At 46.2% G+C, this 15,837-nt stretch overlaps 1 protein-coding gene across 3 annotated transcripts in view; it reads left to right on the top strand.

The window, feature by feature from the left end:
* The window catches only part of dnajc4 (DnaJ heat shock protein family (Hsp40) member C4), a 135,777-nt gene that overhangs the window by 18,742 nt on the left and 101,198 nt on the right, over positions 1-15,837 (top strand). The gene's annotated exons all lie outside the window — the stretch shown is intronic.

Genomic DNA, 15,837 nt, shown 5'->3' with positions numbered 1-15,837 from the left:
ATCAATGTGCGAGTGATTAATTCCAGTTTGCTTATAAATCATTCTCTTTTCATGAGGCAGCAGGGCGTAAGGCAATGCACTTTCTGAGCTGCATTGCCAATATGACAGAATTCATTCTTTTTTTTCCCGTGGAGGATCCGTGCTAATTGGAACCAACATTTAGTGTTCAGAGGTGGCCCTGCCTGTTACTCAGGAAGTAATGGAAGTGAAAGCACTTGCAAATATTCTGTAGGATTGTGTTGCATGTATGCACAATGCTGTGGTACGGCATAGTGGGGATAAAGGAATGTAGCGGATTCTGCACCCAGTGGGTAGGAACAACCCGCAAGGAGTTCTGCATGGCACTGGGGGGTGAATATTGATGTCACCATGTCTGCTTATGAGACATCAGCACCGCCGAAAGCAAATAGATTAGAGTCCCCATTGACTACGGCGAACAGGAGTTCATGATCATCTCAGCCACAAGACATTTGCCCTCCGATTCACACAAACTGTGATTCATGGGTTGTACAGCCTTTTTTCAAGATCGCCACTTCGCATTTAAACATCACCTACGGTAACCCCAATGCTGGCAGAGGGATCATTTGAAACAAGGCCTCTTCGCGTAACCTGGAACAGTGAGTGAGCGGACGAAATATCCCGGATAGTTTCACAATCCTGAACTAAATCTTATAGAAACTTACAAAATTCTTAAGGGGTTGGACAGTCTAGATGCAGGAAGATTGTTCCTGCATGTTGGGGAAGTCCAGGACAAGGGGTCACAGTTTAAGGATAAAGGGGAAATCCTTTAGGACCGAGATGAGAAAAACATTTTTCACACAGAGAGTGGTGAATCTGTGGAATTCTCTGCTGCAGAAGGTAGTTGAGGCCAGTTCATTGGCTATATTTAAGAGGGAGTTAGATGTGGCCTTGTGGCTAAAGGGATCAGGGGGTATGGAGAGAAGGCAGGTACAGGATACTGAGTTGGATGATCAGCCATGATCATATTGAATGGCGGTGCAGGCTCGAAGAGCCGAATGGCCTACTCCTGCACCTATTTTCTATGTTTCTATGTTTCTAAATCTAAAATGGCAAATGGGACATTGCTGCAGCCAGGAGTTTGTGTTTAAGGTGCCGCTCCAGCAGGTGGCTCCACAATGACTTTATCCTGGAGCATTCCTTTGCAAATTAATGATTAATATTAAAAATGACTCCTGATATCTCTTGTACACAGGAGACTCTGAGCAGTGAGGGTTGCTAAATTCACAGTCGAGGGAAACTATCTAACTCAGTGTTTGCATCTGCACTTTCATTAGGAACCCTTTGCGACTTTGTATTTCCTTCTTCCTCGAATTCTGCAAAGAATTACGCAGAGTTTGCTGTCCGTAAATAGAACACTCATACCATCTCCTTGGCACTTTATGTTCCTCAAGAGCCTCCTTTTACACCCTCAGCATAACTTTATATTCCATCGGGCATTTAACCTAGAGCACTGCATCACAGGAACGGGCCCTTCGGCCCACAATGTTTGCGCCAAACATGATGCCAAGTTAAACTGATCTCATCTGCCTGCACAAATGATCCATATTCCTCTATTCCTCGCACTGAAAGCCTCTTAATCTGTGGAATCTGTGGAATTCTCTGCCACAGAAGGTAGTTGAGGCCAGTTCATTGGCTATATTTAAGAGGGAGTTAGATGTGGCCCTTGTGGCTAAAGGATTCGGGGGTATGGAGAGAAGGCAGATACAGGATACTGAGTTGGACGATCAGCCATGATCATATTGAATGGCGGTGCAGGCTCGAAGGGCCGAATGGCCTCTACTCCTGCACCTATTGTCTATGTTTCTATGTTTAAACAACAAGCCCCCACCACTCTCTGTGTAATAAAACTTGCCCCGTACTACCCCCTCCCCTCTCCCTTCCTTCTCACCGCCCCTCCACCCCCCTTCCACCTCCCTGTGTGTGTGGGGGGTGGTTAGTGTGTGTGTGTGTGATGCTGCAGCCCCCCCCCCCCCGCAACCATGCGTTGAGGGGACGGGACCCAACAGGTCTTCCTTGGTCCAGTCTCCATTAAACTTTGCTCCTCTCAACCTATAGATATGTCGTCCAGTGTTCGACATTTCCACCCTGGGGAACAAAAGCTTTTGACTGTCTACCTCTCATAATTTTATATGCTTCCGTTAAGTCTCCCCTCAAACCTCGAATATTTCAGAGAGAATGTTCCCAATGTTGGGCGAGTCCAGAACCAGGGGCCACACACAGTCTTAGAATAAAGGGGAGGTCATTTAAGACTGAGGTGAGAAAAACATTTTCACCCAGAGTTGTGAATTTATGGAATTCCCTGCCACAGAGGGCAGTGGAGGCCAAGTCACTGGATGGGTTTAAGAGAGAGTTAGATAGAGCTCTAGGGGCTAGTGGAGTCAAGGGATATGGGGAGAAGGCAGGCACGGGTTATTGATAGGGGACGATCAGCCATGATCACAATGAATGGCGGTGCTGGCTCAAGGGGCCAAATGACCTCCTCCTGCACCTATTTTCGATGTTTCTATGTTTCTATGAATAAACCAAGACTATCCTACCTATCCCTGTAGCTGAGGCTAAGCAGCATTCTGGTAAACCTCCTCTGCACCCGCTCCAAATCCTCCAAAGCCCTATTCCTGTAATGGAGCAGGCAGAACTGCACGCAGTAAATACTCCAAATGCGGCCTAACCAACGTCTTATAGAGCTGCATCATAAAGCAAGCTTTCTTTTTAAATCATCTACTATATTTACCTTAATTACTACCCTGCGGGAGTGAAGTCTCCATTCTAACTGCTCTCTGAATATCAAACAATTCTCTTGATGTCCTCACTGAATTTATTGGGACTATTTTGAATTTATGACGTCCAGGTTTTATTCTCACCCCCACACACCATTTACCCTGCACAAGGCCTTCATAAATTTAAAGATCATTTTGTCTCTGTATCCCTTTTTTTTAATATACCGAGAGTCGTGGAGTTATGCAGGATGGAAACATCCACTTCGTACCAACTCATCTGTGCCAACCAAGATGTCTCTGATCTAGCACGGTTTGCCTGCATTTGGCCCATGTACCTCTTAAACCTTCTCTATCACGTACCTATCCAGAAGTTTTCTAAAGATTGTAATTGTACCTGCCTCTGGCTCCCTCCAGCTTCTTCTGGTCTACTGCGAGCGAAGATCTGTAGCACTTCTGAGCACTTATGGCTGAAGAAAAGACTGGGGATGGCACCTTTTCCAATACCATAGCTGTACACATGGTTAGACCATCAAAGATTGACACAAAAAGATGGAGTAACTCAGCGGGACAGGCAGCATCTCTGGTGAGAAGGACTGGGTGACGTTTTGGGTTGAGACCCTTCTTCAGACTGAAGGGTCTTCAGACTGAAGAAGTCTGAAGAAGGGTCCCGACCCGAAACGTCACCCATTCCTTCTCTCCGGAGATGCGGCCTGTCGCGCTGAATTACTCCAGCATTTTATGGCTATCTTCTATACTCAATGCTCTGACTGATGGAGGCCAATGTGCCAAGAGCTCGGAGACCCTTCTTCAGACCCTTTACCCGAAACGTCACCCATTCCTTCTCTCCAGAGATGCTGCCTGTCCCGCTGAGTTACTCCAGTTTTTTGTGTCTATTTTTGGTTTCAACCAGCATCTGCAGTTCCATCCTACACGTTAGACCATCGAAATCTGTTTTAAAACAGATGACTTAGAAACATAGAAACATAGAAAATAGGCGCAGGAGTAGGCCATTCAGCCGTTCGAGCCTGCACGGCCATTCAATAAGATCATGGCTGATCATCCAACTCAGTATCCTGTACCTGCCTTCTCTCCATGTGCCCCCCTGATCACCACTCTCTGTGTGAAAAATGTTTTCCTCATCTCGGTCCGAAAAGATTTCCCCCTTATCCTTAAACTGTGACCCCTTGTTCTGGACTTCCCCAACATCGGGAACAATCTTCCTGCATCTAGCCTGTCCAACCCCTTAAGAATTTTGTAAGTTTCTATACGATCCCCCCTCAATCTTCTAAATTCTAGCGAGTACAAGCCGAGTCTATCCAGTCTTTCTTCATATGAAAGTCCTGCCATCCAAGGAATCAGTCTGGTGAACCTTCTCTGTACTCCCTCTATGGCAAGAATTGTATTTCATACCAAATGAGCCCAGCTTTTTCCTGCAAATTGCATCTTTTAGTTAGTTGGCTAATAGAGAGCTGTAAAATGTAAAGTCCGTTGTGTTTACTTACTGTATAATAACAGTTCCGTCCTGATAATCGCATAACTGGCTTGCCGAGGAATGTTTTGCTTGGAACAGGTCTACTATAAACTCCAGATAAAAAGGACCAATTTGCAGATCTTTGTATTGCAAATCATTTCATCAATCATCATTCTGTCTAAACAGAAAATATTCTGCAGAATGTGACATTTTACACCGAAGAGATTAGAAAAAAACTTTCCCTATACCAGGCTGTCACTGAGTGACATTAGGCAGCAGGATGGGATTTGATTTCCTGAGTATTGCAATGGGAAGAAAAATGGACAATTAGGAAATAATTGATATCGGGATCAGTGGAAGTGAACTGGAATGGACTGTGCACCACCATGGGAAAGAGCTTGCATATCTGTAGTGCCTGGTACAGCTTTGGGGTATCCTTATCCAAGGAAGTGCATTTTATGTTTAGATTTTAAGGAGATCCAGAGGGCATAGATTTAAGGTCAAGGGGGGAAAGATTTTACAGGAATTAAGGGGCTGTCTCACTTGGGCGACCTAATTGGCGAGTTTAGAAGAGTTTAAAAAAATGACATGATGAAGACCTCCTTCGACTATGTAGAAGACCAGCTTCGACTAACTACGGGAAAATTGGGACACCGAATAGTGGAGAGTGATCTCCTTCGACCTCCCTTCGACTATGATGAAGACTATCTACGACTACCTTAGACTACCCTCGATTACCTACGACTAGCATGCCGACCTACTACGACTAAACCTACGAGTAAAAAAAGTGTGGATTTTTTCCACGCGACCTTTTTTTACTCGTGGGCATATTTTAACATATTGAAAAATACGCTGCGATCTAGCTGAGCCCTCGAGTACGCGGAGACCACTCTCGAGCATGAAGGAGAGTTACAAAGACCTTCTAGGACCTCGTGTCGACCATGCTGCGAGTACGAGTCGAGGGCAAACTCGCCAGAACTCGCAGATTAGGTCGCCCAAGTGGGACAGGCCCTTTACCTCTTCACGCAACGGGTGTTAGGTGTATGGAACGAGCTGATGGAGGAGGTACTTGAGGCAGGGACTATCGCAATGTTTAAGAAGCAATTAGACAGGTACATGTATAGGACAGATTTGGAGGGATATGGGCCAAAGACAGGCAAGTGGGACGAGTGTAGATGGGACATGTTGGTCGGTGTGGGCAAGTTGGGCCGAAGTTTCCACGCTTTATGACTCTATCTGGAGAAATGAAGATGGAACAGAAGAATGGAGTCGTGGTAGATCAGCAATTATCAGCAGGCTAAGATTGCTTGGACAATTCCTATTGCTATTTCTTATTTGTGCTGAGAAGAAGATATGAAAGGATTTGAAACTAAGGCAAAGATGTACAGCAAAATGCTGGAGGAACTCGCAGGTCAGACTGCTCAAAATTCCAGCATCTGCAGTTCCTTTTGTGTCCACAAAAATATACAGTGTGAGTTGTGTAAGAAGGAACTGCAGGTGTTGGCAGTATGAGTTTCATGGCCACATAAAGCTGGCTGGAAAAGGGAGAGTGCGGCGCCCAAGGTTGGTGGGACCATGGAGTGAAGGATAAAATCACAGTGTTTTGGGTTTGCTATGGAAGAGGCAAGGACAATGTTTGCAAAATCCATCATCAAGAATTTCCAATGCAAAGAGACTGATGTAAGGTGTGATTGGGCAGAGACAGAGAATGTGTCTATTCTTGGTGCTGGCCAAGACCTTGGAGAGAGCAGATGAGATTTACTGGAACATTGACAGGGATAGGGAGTGTAGTCTAGTCAAGTCTAGTCAAGTCAAGAGAGTTTATTGTCATGTGTCCCAGATAAGATAATGAAATTCTTGCTTGCTGCAGCACAACAGAATATTGTAGGCATAAATACAGAACAGATCAGTGTGTCCATATACCATGGAATATATATATACACACATAAATAACAGATGAAGTGCAATAGGCTGTTATAGTTCAGAGTTTGTTTGAAGTTGTGTTTAATAGCCTGATGGCTGTGGGGAAGCAGCTATTCCTGAACCTGGATGTTGCAGTCTTTAGGCTCCTGTACCTTCTACCTGTTGGCAGCGGAGAGATGAGTGTGCGGCCAAGATGGTGCGGGTCCTTGATGATGCTGCCAGCCTTTTTGAGGCAGCGACTGCGATAGATCCCCTCGATGACAGGGAGGTCAGAGCCGATGATGGACTGGGCAGTGTTTACAACTTTTTGCAGCCTTTTTCCGCTCCTGGATGCTCAAGTTGCCGAACCAAGCCACGATGCAACCGGTCAGCACGCTAATGAGTTAATTCGAAGCTGGGTTTGCTCTTTTTGTAAAAGCAGAGATTAAAAAGAGAAATTGTGGGGTTTAATAAATTAGGAGAAACTCCTAGTTCGTCTGCAGAACCCTTGGCAGCCAGTGGATTCAGAGCTGAGGTGGCTGTCAAATACAATACAATATACAATACCATTTACTTGTCATTTGAACCTCACATTTGGTTTCTGCAGTCATACAAGAAAAGAACCAAGACGCACACCAACACAATTTACACAAACATCCATCACAGTGAATCTCCTCCTCACTGTGATGGAAGGCAAAGTCTTGTCTCTCCCCTGCTCTCCATTCTTCTCCCGATGTCAAAGTCAAAGCCCCCGGCGGGCGCTAGCAAGTCCGTGGCCATTTAAAGCCGCGCCGGGCAATTTAAGGCCCCGCTCCGAGTCCCGATGTCGGAGCCCCCGGCGGGCGCTAGCAAGTCCGCGGCCATTTAAAGCCGCGCCGGGCGATGTAAGGCCCCGCTCCAGGTCACTTTCAACCCCGCAATTCGGGCGGGAGAAGTCACCGTTGCCGGTGCCCCGCAAAGCAGTCTCCCACCGGGGACCCGCGAGCTCCCGGTGTCACCATCCACCGGAGTCGGGTCGCAGCCACGCGCCACCGCAGCTCTCCACGCTCCGAAGCTGGCCAGCTCCATGATGGTAGGTCCGCAGCTCCGCAGGCTCCGTGACTTGAGCCCCCAGGTCGTTCCGGTTGGAGGCCGCTCCACGGCGCTAGGCCCCAACGGCAACGGTCGGGTCCCCGTGCAGGGAAGAGATTTAAAAGTTTCCCCCACCCACCCCCCGCCCCCCCACACATACACATTTAAAAGCCCACTACAAACTATAACCACAACGGGCCAAAAACAGACTGCAGAGGCCGCTGCGACATTAGTCGCGCCGCCCACCGAAATGGGCGGCGGGGGGGGGGGGGGGGGAATAAGGACAGTTCTCTTGTACAGCAAGTTATTTGAATGTACTGCCTGAAATAACAATGGAAGCTGATTTGTGGTAGATTAAGAATGGAATAGAATAAATAGTTGGATGGCAAAAATTCTGCACGAATTTGGGGAAATAGTAGAATATATTAGGAGAAATAAAAGTAGAATCCAGTAATGAGTACACAAAAAATGTGTCTTCTGTATATGTTTTTATGGTAACTGCTTCTAAATCCAGTTAAAATAATTAATGCCTCTGCACTTTTGGACTCCTGTTCCTCCACTCCCTCCCCCCCCCCCCCCATATGCTTCTTCCTTTAACTTTCTTCTTCAAAAATTGTACTCGTTCACATTTTGAACTGAATATATCTGCTCTCCATGCATTCCTTTAAGTGTCCTCTTCTGCTTTGCCGTCTCCCCATGCCGTTTGCCATTTCCGATGTGATTTGCTGTTGTCAGCAAAATAAATTTAAAAAAAGCTGCAGATGCCGGAAAACTAAACTAAAAATGTGAAATGCGGGAAACACTCAGTAGGTCAGGAAGCATCTGAGGCGAGAAGAGCTGAATTAATACTTAAGGTCAAAGACCCTTCATCAAAAGAGAATCTACTGCGTACGTTATTGTTTAGAGTCATGGAGTCAATCAGTGTGGAAACAGGCCCTTCAGCCCAACTTGCTTACAGGGACCAACATGTCCGACCTACACTAGTCACACCTGTCTGCATTTGGACCATATGTACCTCTAAACCTGTCCTATCCATGTACCTGTCTAATTGCTTCTGGAACAGTGTGATCATTCCTGCCTCAACTACCTCCTCCGGCTGCTTGTACCATCCACCTACCGCTCTTTGTGTGAAAACGTTACCCCTAAGGTTCCTATCAAATCTTTCCCCCTTCACCTTAAACGTATGTCCTGTGGTTGAAGTGATTAAAGGCAGCTTTGCCAGGAACATTGTGTCATTCAGCATGGGAACAGGCCTTTACATCGGCAACTGACCTGGTTGGTGACCGACTCCAAACTCGGGCAACAGCAGCTTTGTCTGCACCGAATCGTGGGTCTTCAATCGGCCCGTTCGCGGGGGCTTCAACATCGGGAGCCTCGATCGCCTCGACGCAGCAATTTGACCGCGGGGCGGTGGAAGATTCCGCGGTCGATTTTAAGCCACGCCGGGCGATGAAAGGCCCCGCGAACGGGCCGATTCAAGCTCCACTCTGATCTTTGCTCCGCCAGGTTGTCTCCCTCCTCCAATCACCGTGCTCTATCCTCAGTCCCACCCCCACTGTATCGCGCAAAGCGGAGATTTGTAACAGCTTTTTTTCTTCACAGAGTTTCAAAATGCGAATTACAAAAAATGTGGGGGGGGGGGGGGAGGGAATCGTCCCCCACCTCTCAATACAGGGATTTCAGCCCCTGCAGCTGGATATCTGAGAATGCACAGAGCCCAGACTGACTGAAGTTTGTGTTTTGGCGGGAAGAGTCGCAAAAAGTTGTAAACACTGCCCAGTCCATCACCGGCTCTGACCTCGCCACCATCAGAGGGATCTATCGTAGTCGCTGCCTCAAAAAGGCAGCCAGCACCATCAAAGACCCACACCATTCTGGCCACACACTCATCTCACCACTGCCATCGGGAAGAAGGTACAGGAGCCTGAGAACTGTAACGTCCAGGTTCAGGAACAGATTCTCCCCTCAGCCATCCGGCTATTAAACACGACAACCTCTTAAGCTATGAACTGGATTATTATTATTATTGCACTGTTATTGTTTGTTCTTTTATTTCTGAGTTTTTGTTATGTTATTTAATATGATTCCATATACTGTTGTGCTGCAGCAAGTAAGAATTTCATTGTTCTATCTGGGACATATGACAATAAAACACACTTGACTATTAGTACGTGACGCCAAATGAAGGTGTCTGTCAGACAAGGGGAAATGCCCATGTAGACATGGACTTTAAGAAGACCTTACCTGCTTCCGTTTTGTGGAATGTTTACCTGGCTGGCCAACAACTCTCACCAACTTCTACAGATGCGCCGTGGAATGCATTTTATCGGGATGCTTCACAGCACGGTTTGGGAACGGCTTCATCCAAGACCGCAGGAAATTGTAGAGAATTGTGGGACGCAGCCCAGACCATCACACAAAACCATCTTGTTTTTGCCTCAACAAGGCCACCGGCATGATCAAGGACCAGTCTCACCCCGGAGGTCACTCCCTCTTCTCCTCTCTCCTATCAGGAAGAGGAGAAGAGTGTGAAAAGGCACACCTCCAGATTCAGGGACAGTTTCTTCCAAGCTGTTATCAGGCAACTGTACCATTCTAGCTAGAGAGTAATCCTGAGCTGCTGTCCACCTCATTGGAGACCCTCAGACTATCTTTAATCTGATTTTATTGAACGTTATTGCCTTTATTCCATATTTGTACATTCTAGGATGGCTTGATTGTAATCATGTATTGTCTTTCCACTGATTGGTTAGCTCGCAACAAAAAAATGTTCACTGTACCTTGGTACACGTGACAATACACAAAACTAAACTAAACTTAATAAGAGGCCAAAGTACTGGAGTAACTCAGTGGGTCAGGCAGCAACTCTGGAAAATGTGAATAGGTGAAGTTCTGGAATTACTCCTGCACTTTGTGTCCTTTTTGTTTGTAAACCAGCATCTGCAGTTCCTATAACAGTCACATTTCTATTCTGAAAGACCTTGGAAGGAACCAGATCACTTTGACAATAGACAATAGACAATAGGTGCAGGAGTAGGCCATTTGGCCTTTCAAGCCAGCACCGCCATTCAATGTGATCATGGCTGATCATCCACAATCAGTACCCCGTTCCTGCCTTCTCCCCATATCCCCTGACTCCGCTATTTTTAAGAGCCCTATCTAGCTCTCTCTTGAAAGCATCCAGAGAACCGGCCTCCACCGCCCTCTGAGGCAGAGAATTCCACAGACTCACAACTCTCTGTGAGAAAAAGTGTTTCCTCATCTCCGTTCTAAATGTCTTACTCCTTATTCTTAAACTGTTTGGACGAAGGACAACAATGATCCCGCATACTCTTAGGAGTTCAGACTCAAGGTGTCTGATAGTGCACTTTCTTCCCCCTTCGAGACCCCGGCCAAACTGTAGCCTCTTACTCAGTCTTCAGCGATTGTTTCCAGCAAGAGCTGCCGACTACCCCAATGTCGTCTCCTGAGTAAAAAAGGGAGCCAATTTTCAACAACAAAAAAAAGTCCATAGAAACCTGAGTTAGGGATGGTGATTTTCGAGTAGATGAAACAAAAGTGGAATCTTTTTAAACACACACTTGCTGTGACCTCACAGTCTGCACAGAATGAGCAGGAGATAATCTGTCAGAGCAGGCTGGGCATGTTATGAAATCTTATCAGAGGTTTCTTTGAATTGGTCATTTAGGATATTCAGCCTGGTGATGGGGGATCATTGTTCACGTCCCGCTGCTGCGCTGAGGGCTTCTGATCGGCAACAGCAGATAGCGGCTCCATTCCCTTGTCACAAAGCGAATCAGAAAAGCTCAGTTCAAAGGACAGAGGCAGCCGCAAACTTTTTCATTTGTCAGCATTCGATTAAGGAAAGAAAACAAACCCAGGACTGCATTCTCCAGTTTTATGAGAATGAAATGAGGTACATCTGTGTGTTGACATGTGGCCCTGAAACAACAACAGCACGTTTTCAGAGCTTCCAAACCTGGCGTCTTGCATCAGATCACTTAACGAGATAGAATTCTTGTTGAAAAGAAAATACGATTTTGGTGTCTTGCGGTGGTTTAGGTGGGTCTCACTTAACCCTTTGGGGGATGAGCACCTTCTGAGCTTATGGTAACACCACAGCCAAAGTACAGAGCTTTACCTGGGACCAAGGTAACATTAGCCGACTGAGCTTTACCTGTGACCAAGGTAAAAGGATTTGAGTATAGGAGCAGGGAGGTTCTACTGCAGTTGTACAGGGTCTTGGTGAGACCACACCTGGAGTATTGCGTACAGTTTTGGTCTCCAAATCTGAGGAAGGACATTCTTGCCATAGAGTGAGTACAGAGAAGGTTCACCAGACTGATTCGTGGGATGGCAGGACTTTCATATGAAGAAAGACTGGATAGACTCGGCTTGTACTCGCTAGAATTTAGAAGATTGAGGGGGGATCTTATAGAAACTTACAAAATTCTTAAGGGGTTGGACAGGCTAGATGCAGGAAGATTGTTCCTGTTGTTGGGGAAGTCCAGAACAAGGGGTCACAGTTTAAGGATAAAGGGGAAATCTTTTAGGACCGAGATGAGAAAAACATTTTTCATGAGAGTGGTGATTCTCTGGAATTCTCTGCCACAGAATGTAGTTGAGGCTAGTTCATTGGCTATATTTAAGAGGGCGTTAGATGTGGCCCTTGCGGCTAAAGGTGTCCGGGGGTATGGAGAGAAGGCAGGTACAGGATACTGAGTTGGATGATCAGCCGTGATCATATTGAATGGCGGTGCAGGCTCGAGGGGCCGAATGGCCTACTCCTGCACCTATTTTCTATGTTTCTATGTTAACATTGGCCGACTGAGCATTACCTGCGACCAAGGTAACATTGCTTCGACTTGCTTCTGGCAAACTAAGTTCACTTAAACGTGGTCATCCGTGCACCTGGGAAAAGTGTTTGCAAATGTGGAATTGTCTTTCCCACAGGGAATGTTTTGTGGGGATCTGTTTGAATGTTTTTTTTGGTGAATCTGAAGGCATGGACCAGGGAGGGAGGAATAGTATGGCACAGTGATAGACTGCGTGAAGCATAAATATCAACTTGGAGAAGTTGGCTGAATGGCCTGTATCCATCCAGTCGATGCTATATATTCTAAGTGATCATTGGTGTGCTCCCATATCCATTCTATGACTTCTATGATAGTGAGAGTCTACATGGTAGCATCTGTGATTAGTGTGCAGTTTGAGAGCACCATTTACTTGCCCACTTTAGTGCTAATTCCTGGGTTAGCGGGTCAGGCAGCATCTCTGGAGACAAGGAATGGATGACGGTTTGGATCGAGACCCTTCATCAAAGAGGCCTGTTCCTCTGGCTGCGTGGTGGCGGGTGTTCCATGGACTAAGTGAGCGTTCAAACTCATTTTTGAGCAATTTGAAAGCATAGCGCCACATGACAAGAAACAGCTACGTACTCCAGGACGCCCCGAGCTACTCAGTGGAGTACTTTTAAACTGTAGTCACTGATGGGATGTAAGCGATATCGAGCCACCTCCTCACAGCGCCTGAGACTTTGGATCCACACTGACCTCAGATGCTGTTTGTGTGGAGTTTGCACGTTCTCCCTGTGACCGCAAGGGTGCTCCGGTTTCCACCCCCTGATGGCTTCTTTGTGATTGACACTCTGCGCCCACGTCTGCCTGTGTACGGGCCGTTTAGGTGACGATACCAAGCTGAATCTGATAAATGCCAAGTAGCCTCTCGTGTAGTTTGGGCTCTCTTTCTACCATGCCAGCGCACCCAGCAGGTATCTGGGACAAATTGGTAAATGTAGGAGTTTGGGTTGTTGGGGGCGGGGGCGGGCGTGGAGAGAAAATGGGAAATGGGCAATACCGTAAACATGTCACAAGCCCTCATTAGGGGAAGGCGACCAGCTATGAAAGCTTTGGAAGTTAATTAATTCTGCAGGCATTATTGGGTTCAGTGCCTCCCCCTCGACCATTTCTCCCAATGACCTCAGCAATACTCCCTGACAAAAGTGAAATGAACAGAAAACAAATCCCCAAAGGGCGTTAACTAAATAGATGAGCTCTCAAATCTGCAAAGTAGTGACAAGATTTGTTTTAAAGTGTGAACCCTGTGGCCAACTAGCATCCAGCAGTGTGTGGGAGCAATCTGTTCGATGGACAGTTTCCGAATTCATTAACGCCTGTAGAGGCTCCCTGCCCGCACACTCTCACACAGTTACAATGCCAAACGATCGTGGCTATATATATATATGTATGTGCTTTGTGCATTCAGGCCAACAAATAAAGATGATGCCTCTTAAAACCTGACATTCCTAGCATGTGGTGAAGCACTTGCCACAGAAGCTTACTTAAACAACTTGCCTTTTCATGAACCTTTCATATCCGAGCTACCCCGCGCAAATCCTTTCCGATCGAACGAGAGGTTTGTTCAACCCAATTCTTTGGCTCAGAAAATACAGAAGGATACATTTTTTCTTTCTCATGTCAAAATGGTCAGGAAGACTGAAACTGTCTAAGAAGTTTGTTTCAGCACGATGTGAATAAGAATGAAATATAGTCAGATCCATTTGAAAAATTCACGTTGCTTGAGACCCATTATACAAAATAAAATGACTAATTTATAATATTGAAATGATAATTACATCAACGCCACATGCACGAGATTCTCTTTTTCTCCCATCTTGCCATATCCCCTGGATTTGACTGGCTCTTCATTTCAACAGTCCTTCCAGCTAAACTCAGTAGTGGCGCTGGGGCTTCATAGAGCTGTCACCGCACAGCTCCAGGGACCCAGGTTCGATCCTGACCTCGGGTGCAGGGTGTCTGTGTGGGCTTCCTCCAGGCGCTCCGGTTTCCTCCGACATTCAGATTCAGATTCAGATTCAACTTTAATTGTCATTGTCAGTGTACAGTACAGAGACAACGAAATGCAGTTAGCATCTCCCTGGAAGAGCGACATAGAATATGATTTCAATAAATAAATCTATTTATTGACATCCCAAGGATGTGTGCGTGTGCGTGTTTGTAGGTTAATTGGCCCCCTGTGAATTGCCCGTGGTGTGTCGGGAGTGGGAGGGAAGTGGCTGAGAAAGTGGGATAACATAGATCTAGTGCAGCGGTTCTTAACCTGGGGGTCGTGACCCCAATGGGGGTTGTTTGGGGTTTTTCCAGGGGGTAATGAAGAGGTCGAGCATTCATCCTGGTTTTGATCGCCTGATGGCGTTGAAGCAATTTCAGCCATCCCATTGACTGGATATTGGCAGATATGTTTTAATAAATCGAGCTGTTTTTTTTCTCTTCAATTTTTGATTCGGGGGTCACGGTACTGACCAAGAATGTCTGATGGGGTCGTGGGGCCAAAAAGGTTAAGAACCACTGATCTAGTGTGAAGAGATGATCAACAGTGGGTGTGGACTCGGTGGGCTGTTGGGCCTGTTTCCCTGCTGTATCTTTCAATCAATCAATCAATCAGAAAATTCAGTGGGTCAGGCAGCATGTGGGAGGGATCGGACAGGCGACAATTGGGGTCGGGACCCTTCTTCGGACGATTGGCAAATTAATTAGCCTTTGTAAATTGCCCCGAATGTAGGTTGATGTTGAAATTGATTAAAACGTTGGGGATTGGAATTGCCCTGTGAGCTGGTATGGACTACCAACCTTTTTCGTCTCGTTCACCCCGGCAACTTTAATAGCACATAACAAAGTTATTGCACTGATTTATGAACAACTAATGATGAACAGATACCAGTATACCAGAACCAAACACAGTCAGTCAATAAGAATAGACAACAGACAATAGACAATAGGTGCAGGAGTAGGCCATTCAGCCCTTCGAGCCAGCACCGCCATTCAATGTGATCATGGCTGATCATCCCCAATCAGTACCCCGTTCCTGCCTTTTCCCCATATCCCCTGACTCCGCCATCATTAAGAGCCCTATCTAACTCTCTCTTGAAAGTATTCAGAGAACCGGCCTCCACCGCCCTCTGAGGCAGAGAATTCCACAGACTCACAACTCTCTGTGTGAAAAAGTGTTTCCTCGTCTCCATTCTAAATGGCTGATCTCTTATTCTTTAACTGTGGCCCCTGGTTCTGGACTCCCCCAAACATCGGGAACATGTTTCCTGGATATGTACAAATCCATAATCAACAGATTTACCCCCTGGATAGGCAAAATTGACCCCCTGGGGGTAAATTGACCCCAGGTTGGGAACCCTTAGACTAGATAGTCCGAAAGGCCTTCCATGTTGTAAGGAAATATAGAACAAAGTTTCAACCACCCAACCAACAACTACGTTAACAATCATTATTGTGGTGCTGAATCAAAGTCTCCCATGAGGTACACACTGTGACAAACATAAGCAGATATTATTAATGCAGACTGGATTTTGGAATCCCAACACATACGCAACCCAGTTACAAAAGAAAACAAGGTGATATTTATATAAGGTTTTTTTATTCTGCTGACTCTTAACTCATTTAGTTTTGGGTGTTTACAATATAAAGGCGGGCAAACACGTACTGTTTATTTTAGTACTGGGAGTCCATCTGTTGACTTTGCAATGTGCGGAGGAAGTTCACATTACAAATAGGCGGCTGGACAGGTTTCAGTATGTTACCTGGAGAAAGTGACAGTAACGGGCCTGTCCCACTTGGTCCTCAT

Source organism: Amblyraja radiata, chromosome 45 (assembly GCF_010909765.2).
Source record: "Amblyraja radiata isolate CabotCenter1 chromosome 45, sAmbRad1.1.pri, whole genome shotgun sequence".
NCBI lineage: Eukaryota > Metazoa > Chordata > Chondrichthyes > Rajiformes > Rajidae > Amblyraja > Amblyraja radiata.
Note: the sequence above shows the minus strand (reverse complement) of the source record. Positions and strands in the feature narration are given on the sequence as shown.